Below are 12,984 nucleotides of genomic sequence, written 5' to 3' on the forward strand. Positions count from 1 at the left end.
CAACAATAGCCAAATTATGGAAAGAGCCTAAATGTCCATCAACTGATGAATGGATAAAGAAATTGTGGTTTATATACACAATGGAATATTACGTGGCAATGAGAAAAAATGAAATATGGCCTTTTGTAGCAACGTGGATGGAACTGGAGAGTGTGATGCTAAATGAAATAAGCCATACAGAGAAAGACAGATACCATATGGCTTCACTCTTATGTGGATCCTGAGAAACTTAACAGGAACCCATGGGGGAGGGGAAGAAAAAAAAAACAGGTTAGAGTGGGAGAGAGCCAAAGCATAAGAGACTGTTAAAAACTGAGAACAAACTGAGGGTTGATGGGGGGTGGGAGGGAGGAGAGGGTGGGTGATGGGTTTTGAGGAGGGCACCTTTTGGGATGAGCACTGGGTGTTGTATGGAAACCAATTTGTCAATAAATCTCGTATAAAAAAATAAAAAAAAGTTAAAAAAAAGATATTAGCAAATAGAATTCAACAGCATATGAAAATAATTATTTACCATGATCAAGTGGGATTCATTCCTGGGATGCAGGGCTGGTTCAATATTTGCAAATCAGTCAATGTGATACATCACATGAATAAAATAAAAGAAAAGAACCATATGATCCTGTCAATCGATGCAGAAAAAGTGTTTGACAAAATACAGCATCCTTTCTTAATAAAAGCCCTCAAGAAAGTTGGGATAGAAGGAACATAATTGAACATCATAAAAGCTATTTATGAAAAGCCCACAGCCAATATCATCCTCAATGGGGAAAAACTGAGAGTTTTCCCCCTGAGATCAGGAACACGACAGGGATGTCCTCTCTCACTGCTGTTGTTTAACATAGTGTTGGAAGTCCTAGCATCAGCAATCAAACAACAAAATGAAATCAAAGGCATCAAAATTGGCAAAGATGAAGTCAAGCTTTCACTTTTTGCAGATGACATCATATTATACATGGAAAATCCGATAGACTCCACCAAAAGTCTGCTCGAACTGATACATGAATTCAACAAAGTTGCAGGATACAAAATTAATGTACAGAAATCAGTTGCATTCTTATACACTAATAATGAAGCAACAGAAAGACAAATAAAGAAACTGATCCCATTCACAATTGCACCAGGAAGCATAAAATACCTAGGAATAAACCTAACCAGAGATGTAAGAGATCTATATGCTGAAAACTATAGAAAGCTGATGAAGGAAATTGAAGAAGATACAAAGAAATGGAAAAACATTCCGTGCTCATAGATTGGAAGAATAAATATTGTCAAAATGTCAATACTACCCAAAGCTATCTACACATTCAATGCAATCCCAATCAAAATTGCACCAGCATTCTTCTCGAAGCTAGAACAAGCAATCCTAAAATTCATACGGAACCACAAAAGGCCCCGAATAGCCAAAGTAATTTTGAGGAAGGAGACCAAAGCAGGAGGCATCACAATCCCAGACTTTAGCCTCTACTACAAAGCTGTCATCATCAAGAGAGCATGGTATTGGCACAAAACCAGACACATAGACTAATGGAATAGAATAGAGACCCCAGAATTGGACCCACAAAAGTATGGCCAACTCATCTTTGACAAAGCAGGAAAGAATATCCAGTGGAGAAAAGACAGTCTCTTTAACAAATGGTGCTGAGAGAATTGAACAGCAACATGCAGAAGAATGAAACTAGACCACTTTCTTACACCATTCACAAAAATAAACTCAAAATGGATAAAGGAACTGAATGTGAGACAGGGAACCATCAAAACCCTAGAGCAGAAAGCAGGAAAAAACCTCTCTGACCTCAGCCACAGCAATCTCTTACTCGACACATCCCCAAAGGCAAGGGAATTAAAAGCAGAAATGAACTACTGGGACCTTATGAAGATAAAAAGCTTCTGCACAGCAAAGTAAACAACCAACAAAACTAAAAGGCAACTGAACGAATGGGAAAAGATATTTGCAAATGACATATCAGACAAAGGGCTAGTATCCAAAATCTATAAAGAACTCACAAACTCCACACCTGAAAAACAAATAATCCAGTGAAGAAATGGGCAGAAGACATGAATGGACACTTTTCTAAAGAAGACATCCATAAGGCCAACAGGCACATGAAAAGACGCTCAACATCACTCCTCATCAGGGAAATACAAATCAAAACCACACTCAGATTCCACCTCATGCTGGTCAGAGTGGCTAAAATGAACAAATCAGGAGACTATAGATGCTGGAGAAGATGTGGAGAAACGGGAACCCTCTTGCACTGTTGGTGGGAGTGCAAACTGGTGCAGCCGCTCTGGAAGACAGTGTGGAGGTTCCTCAAAAAATTAAAAATAGATCCACCCTATGACCCAGCAATAACATTGCTAGGAATTTACCCAAGGGATACAGGAGTGCTGATGCATAGGGGCACCTGTACCCCAATGTTTATGGCAGCACTTTCAACAATAGCCAAATTATGGAAATAGCCTAAATGTCTATCAACTGATGAATGGACAAAGAAGATGTGGTTATACAATGAAATACTACTTGGCAATGAGAAAGAATGAAATCTGGCCATTTGTAGCAACGTGGATGGAACTGGAGAATATTATGCTACATGAAATAAGTCAGGCAGAGAAAGACAGATACCATATGTTTTCACTCACATGTGGATCCTGAGAAACTTAACAGAAGACCATGGGGGAGGGGAAGGGGGAAAAAAAGTTACAGAGAGTGAAGGAGGCAAACCATAAGAAACTCTTAAATACTGAGAAGAAACTGAGGGCTGATGGGGGGTGGGGGAGAGGGGAAAGTGGGTGATGGGCATTGAGGGGGGCACCTGTTGGGATGAGCACTGGATGTTGTATGGAAACCAATTTGACAATAAATTATATTTAATATAATATACATATTTATACACATATATGTATATATATATAAACGTTAACAATTTTTTTAACTATAAAAAATTTGGATGTTGAGTTAAACTTGCATTCCTTGTGTAAATCCTACTTGATCATGGTGTATAGTTTTTAAAAATATGTTTTTAGATTTGATTTGATAGTATTTTGTTGAGAATTTCTGCATCCAAGTTCATAGTATTTATTGGTCTGTAGTTTTCTTTTATTGTGATGTCCTCCTCTGGTTTTAGCATCAGGGCAATATTGGCCTCTTAACATGAGTTTGGAAGTGTTCCTTCCTCTTCTGTCATTTGGAAGAGTTTGTGAAGAATTGGGTTTAGTTCTTCTTGAAACGTTTGCTAAATTCAAGCCATCTGGGCCTGTGCTTTCCTTTGTGGGTAGTATGTTGATTACTAATTCAGTCTCTTGTTATAAGTCTACCAAGATGGTCTATTTCTCCCTCTTTTTAAAATTTTAAATGCATTTTGTTTGACCAAATATACCCAAATCTATAATCAATTTTATAATCAATTACTCAATTTATAATCAATATAAAATTATGAATGAAATGTTTTATATATATTTTTTGTACTAAGGCTTGGAACTCTGGTGTGTATTCTGCACCTACAGCACATGGCATCCTCCCCCTATAACTCCTTCTCAAAACCAGCTGGCTAGTGCCCTAGGCCTCACCCCACCCCCCTCAGGTTACATCATAGAGCCCACTGGCAGGGAAGGGGGGGCGCAGATACACCCGCCCTGCCCAGTGGGCTCAGATGCTCACACTCTCCCCACCTACCTACCCAAGTTCTAAAAGGAAGTGAGGATCCCTGCAGAACCATGGGGTCGTTGGTCTGCCAGCCCGCCACTGGTGTTAAAAGGCTGAGGCAGTACTCCTGTATCCCTTGGGTAAATTCCTAGCAGTGCTATTCCTGGGTCATAGGGTAGGTCTATTTTTAATTTTCTGAGGAACCTCCACATTGTTTTCCAGAGTGGCTGCACCAATTTGCATTCTCACCAACAGTGCAAGAGGGTTCCCGTTTCTCCACATCCTCTCCAGCACTTATAGTCTCCTGATTTGTTTATTTTGGCCACTCTGGCGTGAGGTGATATCTGAGTGTGGTTTTGATTTGTATTTCCCTGATAAGGAGCGACGTTGAGCGTCTTTTCATGTGCCTGTTGGCCATCCGGATGTCTTCTTTAGAGAAGTGTCTATTCATGTTTTCTGCCCATTTCTTCACTGAGTTATTTGTTTTTCGGGTGTGGAGTCTGATGCATAGGGGCACTTGTACCCCAATGTTTATAGCAGCACTCTCAACAATAGCCAAATTATGGAAAGAGCCTAAATGTCCATCAACTGATGAATGGATAAAGAAATTGTGGTTTATATACACAATGGAGTACTACATGGCAATGAGAAAGAACGAAATATGGCCCTTTGTAGCAACATGGATGGAACTGGAGAGTGTGATGCTAAGTGAAATAAGCCATACAAAGACAGATACCATATGTTTTCATTCTTATGTGGATTCTGAGAAACTTAACAGAAACCCATGGGGGAGGGGAAGGAAAAAAAAAAGAGGTTAGAGTGGGAGAGAGCCAAAGCATAAGAGACTCTTAAAAACTGAGAACAAACTGAGGATTGATGGGGGGTGGGAGGGAGGGGAGGGTGGGTGATGGGTATTGAGGAGGGCACCTTTTGGGATGAGCACTGGGTGTTGTATGGAAACCAATTTGACAATAAATTTCATATTTTGAAAAAAATAAATAAATAAAAGGCTGATGCAGGAGTCTGAAGCCCCTGTGCGTACCTTATCCCCAGTGCCTCTCCACTCCAGCCACTGTTTCCTCTTGAGTCAGCTTCACTAGTTTGTATCTTGGTAGGATTTTTCCATTTCATCTAAGTTATTCAATTTGTTGGCATACGTTTGTTCATCGTATTCCTTTACAATCCTTTAAAATTTTGTAAAGTCAGTAGTAATGTCCCCTGTTTCATTTCTGATTCTAGTAATTTGAGTCTTCTCTCTCTCCTTTTTCCTTGCTCAATTTAGCTAAAGGTTTGTCAATTTTGTTCATCTTTTCAAAGAACCAACTTTGCCTTTTGTCAAATCTATTTTTAATGTAAATTTACTTTTCACTTCATTTATCTCTGCTATAATCTTTATTATTTTCTTCATTCTCCTTGATTTACTTGTAGTTTGCTTATCTTTTTTCCAGTTTCTTAAGGTATACGGTTAGGTTCTTGATTTGAGATTTTCCTTTTTTCTTAACATAAGCATTTACAGCTATAACTTTCCTTCTGAGAACTGCTTTATCTGCATCTCATAAATTTTGGTATCCTGTGTCTTTGTTCTCATTTATCTAAAAGTATATTCTTATTGGGACACCTGGGTGGCTCAGTTGGTTAAGCGTCTGACTTCAGCTCAGGTCATGATTTCACGGTTCTGTTCATGAGTTCCAGCCCTGGGTTGGGCTCTGTGCTGACAGCTCGGAGCCTGGAGCCTGTTTCAGATTCTGTGTCTCCCTTTCTCTACCCCTTCCTCGCTTGTTCTCTTTCTCTCTCAAAAATAAACATTAAAAAATTAAAAAAAAAGAAACATAATAAAAATATATTCTGATTTCTATTTTGATTTCTTTTTTTTGAGCCCTTTGTTATTTAGGAGTGTTTTGTTTAAAACTATTTTTTTTAAGTTTTTTTACTTTGAGAGAGAGAGAGACAGAGAGAGAATCCCAAGCAGGCTCCACACTGTAAACCCACAGTCCAACATGGGGCTTGAACATGGGGCATTATCACAAACTGTGATAATGACCTGAGCTGAAATCAAGAGTCTGATGCTTAGGGATGCCTGAGTGGCTCAGTTGGTTGAGCGTCCGACTTCAGCTCAGGTCATGATCTCACTGTTCGTGAGTTCGAGCCCCGTGTCAGGCTCTGCGCTGACAGCTCAGGGCCTGAAGCCTGCTTTGGATTCTGTGTCTCCCTCTCTGTTCCTCCCCTGCTCACACTCTGTCTCGCTCTCAAAAATAAAGACTAAAAAAAGAGCCTGACACTTAACCAACTGAGCCACCCAGGCACCCCATAGGAGTGTTTTGTTTAATTTCTATATATTTGTGAGTTTCCCACATTTTTTCTTGCTATGATTTTTAATTGTATTCCATGTGGTCATAGAACATACTTTGTATTGTTTGTATCCTTTCAAATTTCTTGAGGTCATTTTATGGCATAACATATGAGTTTATTCTGGAGAATGCTCGATGTGCACTTAAGAAAATTGTATATCCTCTTTCTGGGTGTAGTGTTCTATATATGCGTCTTAGGTCTAGTTGGTTTTTAGTGTTGTCCAAGACTTTTATTTTCTTCTTGATCTTCTGTACAGTTGTCCTATCCATTATTGGAAGTGGGGTGTAAAGTGTTCACTATTATTGTAGAAATATTTCTCACTTTTGAGAAATCAGTTTTGCCCCATGTATTTTGGAGCTCGGTTGTTGGATGCTTATATGTTTGTAATTGCTAAACTTCATGATGGATTGACCCTTTTATCATTATGAAATGTTCCTGTTTACCTCCAGTAACACTTTTTGTTTGTTTGTTTGTTTGTAGGTCTCTTTTGTGTGATACTAGTATAAACAGTTAAGCTTTTTTTGTAGCTAATGTTTCATGATATATCTTTTGCCATATATATATATGTATATATATACTTGCCATATATATATATATATATATATATATATATATATATATGTATATATACTTTCAATCAGTTTGTAACTGTGGACTATTAATCATTTTTTAAATTTAAATTTTAGTTAACAACAGTGCAGTATTGGTTTCAGGAGTAGAATTCAGTGATTCATCACTTACATTCAACACCCAGTGCCATCACAGCAAGTGCCCTCTTAAGCATTTCTACTGTATATATATAGTTATTTCACTTTTAAAAATCCAATCTCACAATCTTTGCTTTTTTATTAGGTTTTGTTATTGTAATCATTGATATACTTGGATTTACACATGCCATTTTATTTTTTCTTTTCTATATATCTTATGGATTTTTTATTCGTCTATTCCTCATTTATTACTTTTTTGCTTTAAATTAATATTAAAAATTGAAGTATAATTAACACACAGTGTTATATTAGTTTCAGGTGTACAATATAATGGTTTAACAATTCTATACATTACTCAGTGCTCATCAAGATAAGCATATTTTTAATTCCCTTTCACCTATTTCACCCATCCCCTGACCCACTTCCCTTCTGGCAACCACCAGTTTGTTCTCTGTAGCTAAGAGTCTGGTTTTTTCTTTGTTTCTCTTTTCTTTCTTTCCCCCTTTTATTTCTTAAATTCCACATATGAGTGAAATCATATGGTATTTGTCTTCCTCTGACTGACTTATTGTACTTGGCATTGTACCCTCTAGGTCTATCCGTGTTGTTCCAAATGGCAAGATTTGATTCTTTTTTTAAGTTTTTATTTAAACTTCAGTTAATTAACATACAGAGTAATATTAGTTTCAGGTGTACAATTTAGTGATTCAACACTTCCTTACAACACCTGGTGCTCATTACAAGTGCACTCCTTAATCCCCATCACCTATTTATTTATTTATTTTTAAATTTACATCCAAGTTAGTTAGCATATAGTGCAATAATAATTTCAGGAGTAGATTCCAGTGATTCATCCCCTATGTATAATACCCAGTGCTCATCCTGACAAGTGTCCTCCCTAATGCTCTTACCCATTTAGCCCATCCACCCACCCACAACTCCTCCAGCAACCTTCAGTTTGTTCTCTGTATTTAAGAGTTTCTTTTGTTTTGTCTCCCTGCTTGTTATTATATTATTTTTGCTTCCATTGCCTTATGTTCATCTGTTTTGTATCTTAAATTCCTCATATGAGTGAAGTCATGTGATATTTGTCTTTCTCTGACTGGCTAATTTCACTTAGCATAAAACCCTCTAGTTCCATCCACGTAGTTGCAAATGGCAAGATTTCATTGTTTTTGACTTCCAAGTAATACTCCATTGTGTGTGTGTGTGTGTGTGTGTGTGTGTGTGTGTGTGTGTATGCCACATTTTCTTTATCCAATAATCTGTCGATGGACATTTGGGCTCTTCCATACTTTGGCTATTGTTGATAGCACTGCTATAAATATTGGGATGCATATGCCCCTTCAAAACAGAACACCCTTGGATAAATACCTAGTAGTGCAGTTGCTGGGTCATAGGGTAGTCCTATTTTTAATTTTTTGAGGAAACTCCATATTGTTTTCCAGAGTGGCTGCACCAGTTTTCATTCCCACCAGCAGTGCAAAAGAGATCCTCTTTCTCCACATCCTCGCCAAAATCTGTTTTTGCCTGAGTTGTTAATTTTAGCCATTCTGTCTGGTGTGAGGTGGTATCTAATCATGGTTTTAATTTGTATTTCCCTGATGATAAGTGACATTGACCATTTTTTCATGTATCTGTTAGCTATCTGAATGTCTTTTTGGAGAAGTGTCTATTCATGTCTTTTGCCCATTTCTTCACTGGATTGTTTGTTTGTTTGTTTTGGGTGTGGAGTTTGATAAGTTCCTTATAGATTTTGGATACTAACCCTTTATTGATATGTCATTTGCAAATATCTACTCCCATCCCATCAGTTGCTTTTTGCTGATTGTTTCCTTCGCTGTGCTGAAGCTTTTTATTTTGCTGAGGTCCCAATAGGTCATTTTTGCTTTTGACTCCCTTGCCTCTGGAGACATGTTAAGAAGTTGCTGTGGCCATGGTCAAAGAGGTTTTTGTCTGCTTTTTGCTCAAGAATTTTGATGACTTCCTGTCTTATGTTTAGGTCTTTCATACATTTTGAGTTTATTTTTGTGTATGGTGTAAGAAAGTGGTCCAGGTTCATTCTTCTGCATGTGACTGTCCAGTTTTCCCAGCACCATTTGCTGAAGAGACTGTCTTTATTTCATTGGATATTCTTTCCTGCTTTGTCAAAGATTAGTTGGCCATACGTTTGTGGGTCTATTTCTGGGTTCCCTATTCTGTTCATTGATCTGAGTGTCTGTTTTTGTGCCAGTACCACACTGTCTTGATGATTGCAGCTTTGTAATACATCTTGAAGTCCGGGATTGTGATGCCTCCAGCTTTGGTTTTCTTTTTCTGGATTGCTTTGGTTATTCAGGGTCTTTTCTGGTTCCATACAAATTTTAGGATTGTTTTTTCTAGCTCTGTGAAGAATGCTGATGTTATTTGATAAGAATTGCATTGAATATGTAGATTGCTTTGGGTAGTATCGACATTTTACCAATATTTCTTCCTCCAATCCATGAACATGGAATATTTTCCCTTTTTTTTTTGTGTCTTCTTCAATTTCTTTCATAATCTTTCTATAGTTTTCAGTGTATAGATTTTTCACCTCTTTGGTTAGGTTTATTCCTACGTATTTTATGGTTTTTGTTGCTATTGTAAATGGGATCGATTCCTTGATTTCTCTTTTTGTTGCTTCATTATTGGTGTATAGAAATGCAACCAATTTCTGTACATTGATTTTATATGCTGCGACTTTGCTGAATTCATGGATCAGTTCTAGCAGTTTTCTGGTGGAATCTTTTGGGTTTTCCATATAAAGTATCATGTCATCTGTGAAGAGGTGAAAGTTTGATTACCTCCTTGCTGCTTTGGATGCCTTTAATTCCTTTGTGTTGTCTGATTGCTGAGGCTGGGGCTTCCAATACTATGTTGAACAACAGTGGTGAGAGTGGACAACCCTGTCGTGTTCCTGACCTTAGGGGGAAAGCTCTTAGGTTTTCCCCATTGAGGATGGTATTAGCGGTGGGTCTTTCATATATGGCTTTTATGATCTTGAGGTATGATACTTCTATCCCTACATTCTTGAGGGTTTTTATCAAGAAAGGATTCTGTATTTTGTCAAATGTTTTCTCTGCATCTATTAAGGGGATCATGTGGTTCTTGTCCTTTCTTTTATTGATGTGATGTATCACATTGATTGTTTTGCAGATATCGAACCAGCCCTGCATCCCATGTATAAATCCCACTTGGCTGTGATGAATAATTCTTTTAATGTATTTTTGGATCTGGTTGGCTAGTATCTTGTTGAAAAGTTTTGCATCCGTATTCATTAGGGAAATTAGTCTGCAGTTTTGTTTTTAGTGGGGGTCTTTGTCTGGTTTTGGAATCAAGGTAAAGCTGGCTTCATAGGATGAGTTTAGAAGTTTTCCTTCCATTTCTATTTTTTGAAACAGCTTCAAAAGAATAGGTATTAACTCTTCTTTAAATGTTTGGTAGAATTCCCCTGGAAAGCCATCTGGCCCTGGACACTTGTTTTTTTAGGAGATTTTTGATTACTAATTCGATTCCTTTACTGGTTATGGGTCTGTTCACAATTTTCTATTTCTTCTTGTTTCAGTTTTGGTAGTTTATATGTTTCTAGGAATTTGTCCATTTCTTCCCAATTGCCCACTTTATGGGCGTATACTTGTTCATAATATTATCTTATTATTGTTTGTATTGTATTGGTTGTGTATTGTTTGTATTATTGTTTGTATTATCTTATTATTGTTTGTATTGTATTGCTTGTGATCTCTCCTCTGTAATTCTTGATTTTATTTATTTGGGTCCTTTCCTTTTTCTTTTTGATCAAACTGGCTAGGGGTTTATCAATTTTGTTAATTATTTCAAAGAACCAGTTTCTGGTTTCATTGATCTGTTCTCCTGGTTGTTTTTTTTTTTGTTTGTTTGTTTCGATAGCATTGATTTCTGCTCTAATCTTTATTATTTCCCATCTTCTGCTGGCTTTTGACTTTATTTGCTGCTCTTTTTCAGCTCTTTAATGTGTAAGGTTAGGTTGTGTATCTGAAACCTTTATTCCTTCATTAGGAAGGCCTGGATTGCTATATACTTCCCTCTTATGACCACCTTTGCTGTGTCCCAGAGCTTTGGGGCTGTGGTGTTAACATTTTCATTGGCTTCCATGTACTTTTTAATTTCCTCTTTAACTTCTTGGTTAGCCCATTCATTCTTTAGTAGGATGTTCTTTAGTCTCCAGTATTTGTTATCTTTCCAAATTTTTTCTTTTGTTTGATTTCGAGTTTCATAGTATTGTGGTCTGAAAATATGCATGATATGATCTCAATCTTTTTGTACCTGTTGAGGGCTGATTTGTGTCCCAGTATGTGATATATTCTGGAGAATGTTCCATGTGCACTGGAGAAGGATGTGTATTCTGCTGCTTTAGGATGAAATGAATATATCTGTTAAGTACATCTGGTCCAGTGTGTCATTCAAAGCCTTTGTTTCTTGGTCGGTTTTCTGTTTAGATGATCTGTTCATTGTTGTAAGTGGGGTGTTGAAGTCCTTTACTATTATGGTATTGTCATCAATGAGTTTCTGTATGTTTATGATTAATTGATTTATATGTTTGGGTTCTTCCACGTTTGGAGCATAAATGTTTATAATTATTAGGTCTTCTTGGTGAATAGACCCCTTAATTATGATATAATGCCCTTCTTCATCTGTTACAGTCTTTATTTTAAAATCTAGATTGTCTGATATAAGTATGGCTACTCTGGCTTTCTTTTGGTGACTATTAGCGTGATAGATGGTTATCCATCCCCTTACTGTCTTTTTTTTTTAAAGTTTATTTTTGAAGGAGAGACAGAATGTGAGCGGGGGAGGGGCAGAGAGAGAGGGAGACCCAGAATCCAAAGCAGGCTCCAGGCTCTGAGCCATCAGTACAGAGCCGGATGTGGGGCTCAAACCCATAATCTGTGAGATCATGACCTGGGACAAAGTTGGATGCTTAACCAACTGAGCCATCCAGGCACCCCTCCATCCCCTTACTTTCAATCTGAAGGTGTCTTTAGGTCTAAAATGGGTCTCTTGTAAACAGCGTATAGATGGATCTTGTTTTATTATCCATTCTGTTACCCTATGTCTTTTGATTGGAGCATTTAGTACATTGACATTTAGAGTGAGTACTGAAAAGTAGGAATTTATTGCCATTATGTTGCCCGTAGAGTTGGAGTTTCTGGTGGTGTTCTTTGGTCCTTTCTAGTCTTTGTTGCTTTTGGTATTTTTTTTTCTTTTTGTCTTTTCTCCCCTCATAGAGTCTCCCTTAAAATTTTTTGCAGGGCTTGTTTAGTGGTCACAAACTCCTTTAGTTTTTATTTGTCTGGGAAACTTTTTATTTCTCCTTCTATTTTGAATGACAGCCTTGTTGGATAAAGAATTCTTGGCTGCAATTTTTCTGATTCAACACATTGAATACATATTGCCACTCCCTTCTGGACTTCCAAGTTTCTGTGGATATGTCTGCTGCAAACCTGATCTGTCTTCCCTTGTAGGTTAAGCACTTTTTTTTCCCTTCCTGCTTTCATGATTCTCTCTTTGCCTCAGTATTTTGTGAATTTGACTATGATATGCCTTGTTGATGGTTGGTTTTTGTTGAATCTAATGGGAATCCTCTGTGTTTCCTTGATTTTGATGTCTATGTCTTTCCCCAGGTTAGGAAAGTTTTCCACTCTGATTTGCTCACATAAAGCTTCTACCACTTTTCCTCTCTCTTCATTTTCTGGTACCTCTATGATTCAGATGTTATTCCTTTTTAATGAGTCACTGAGTTCTGTAATTCTTATGTCATGCTCTTTTGCCTTTGTTTCCCTCTTTTTTCCTGCTTTGTTATTCTCCATAAGTTTGTCCTCTATATTGCTGGTTTGCTGCTCTGCTTCATCCATCCTTGCTGCCGTCACATCCATTTGAGATTGCAGCTCAGTTATAGCATTTTAAATTTTGTCCTGACTAGATTTTACTTCTTTTATCTACACAGAAAGAGATTCCCCAGCTAGTTATTTTTATTATTGTGATTCTAAATTCTGGTTCAGGCATCTTGTTTGTATCTGTGTTGATTAAGTCCCTGGCTGTCATTTCTTCCTGCTCTTTCTTTTGGGGTGAATTCTTTCATTTCATAATTTTGAAGGAAGAAAAAGAATTAATAAAATGAAAAATTAAAAAAAATTAAAATAAAAAATTAAAAACAACATAAAAAATCAAATAAAGGATGCTAGCTCCTAGTGTTTTGGTTTGGTTGTTGAAAGAAGCTTGATAGGA

The sequence above is a fragment of the Felis catus genome, chromosome X (assembly GCF_018350175.1).
Source record: "Felis catus isolate Fca126 chromosome X, F.catus_Fca126_mat1.0, whole genome shotgun sequence".
NCBI classification, from domain to species: Eukaryota; Metazoa; Chordata; class Mammalia; order Carnivora; family Felidae; genus Felis; species Felis catus.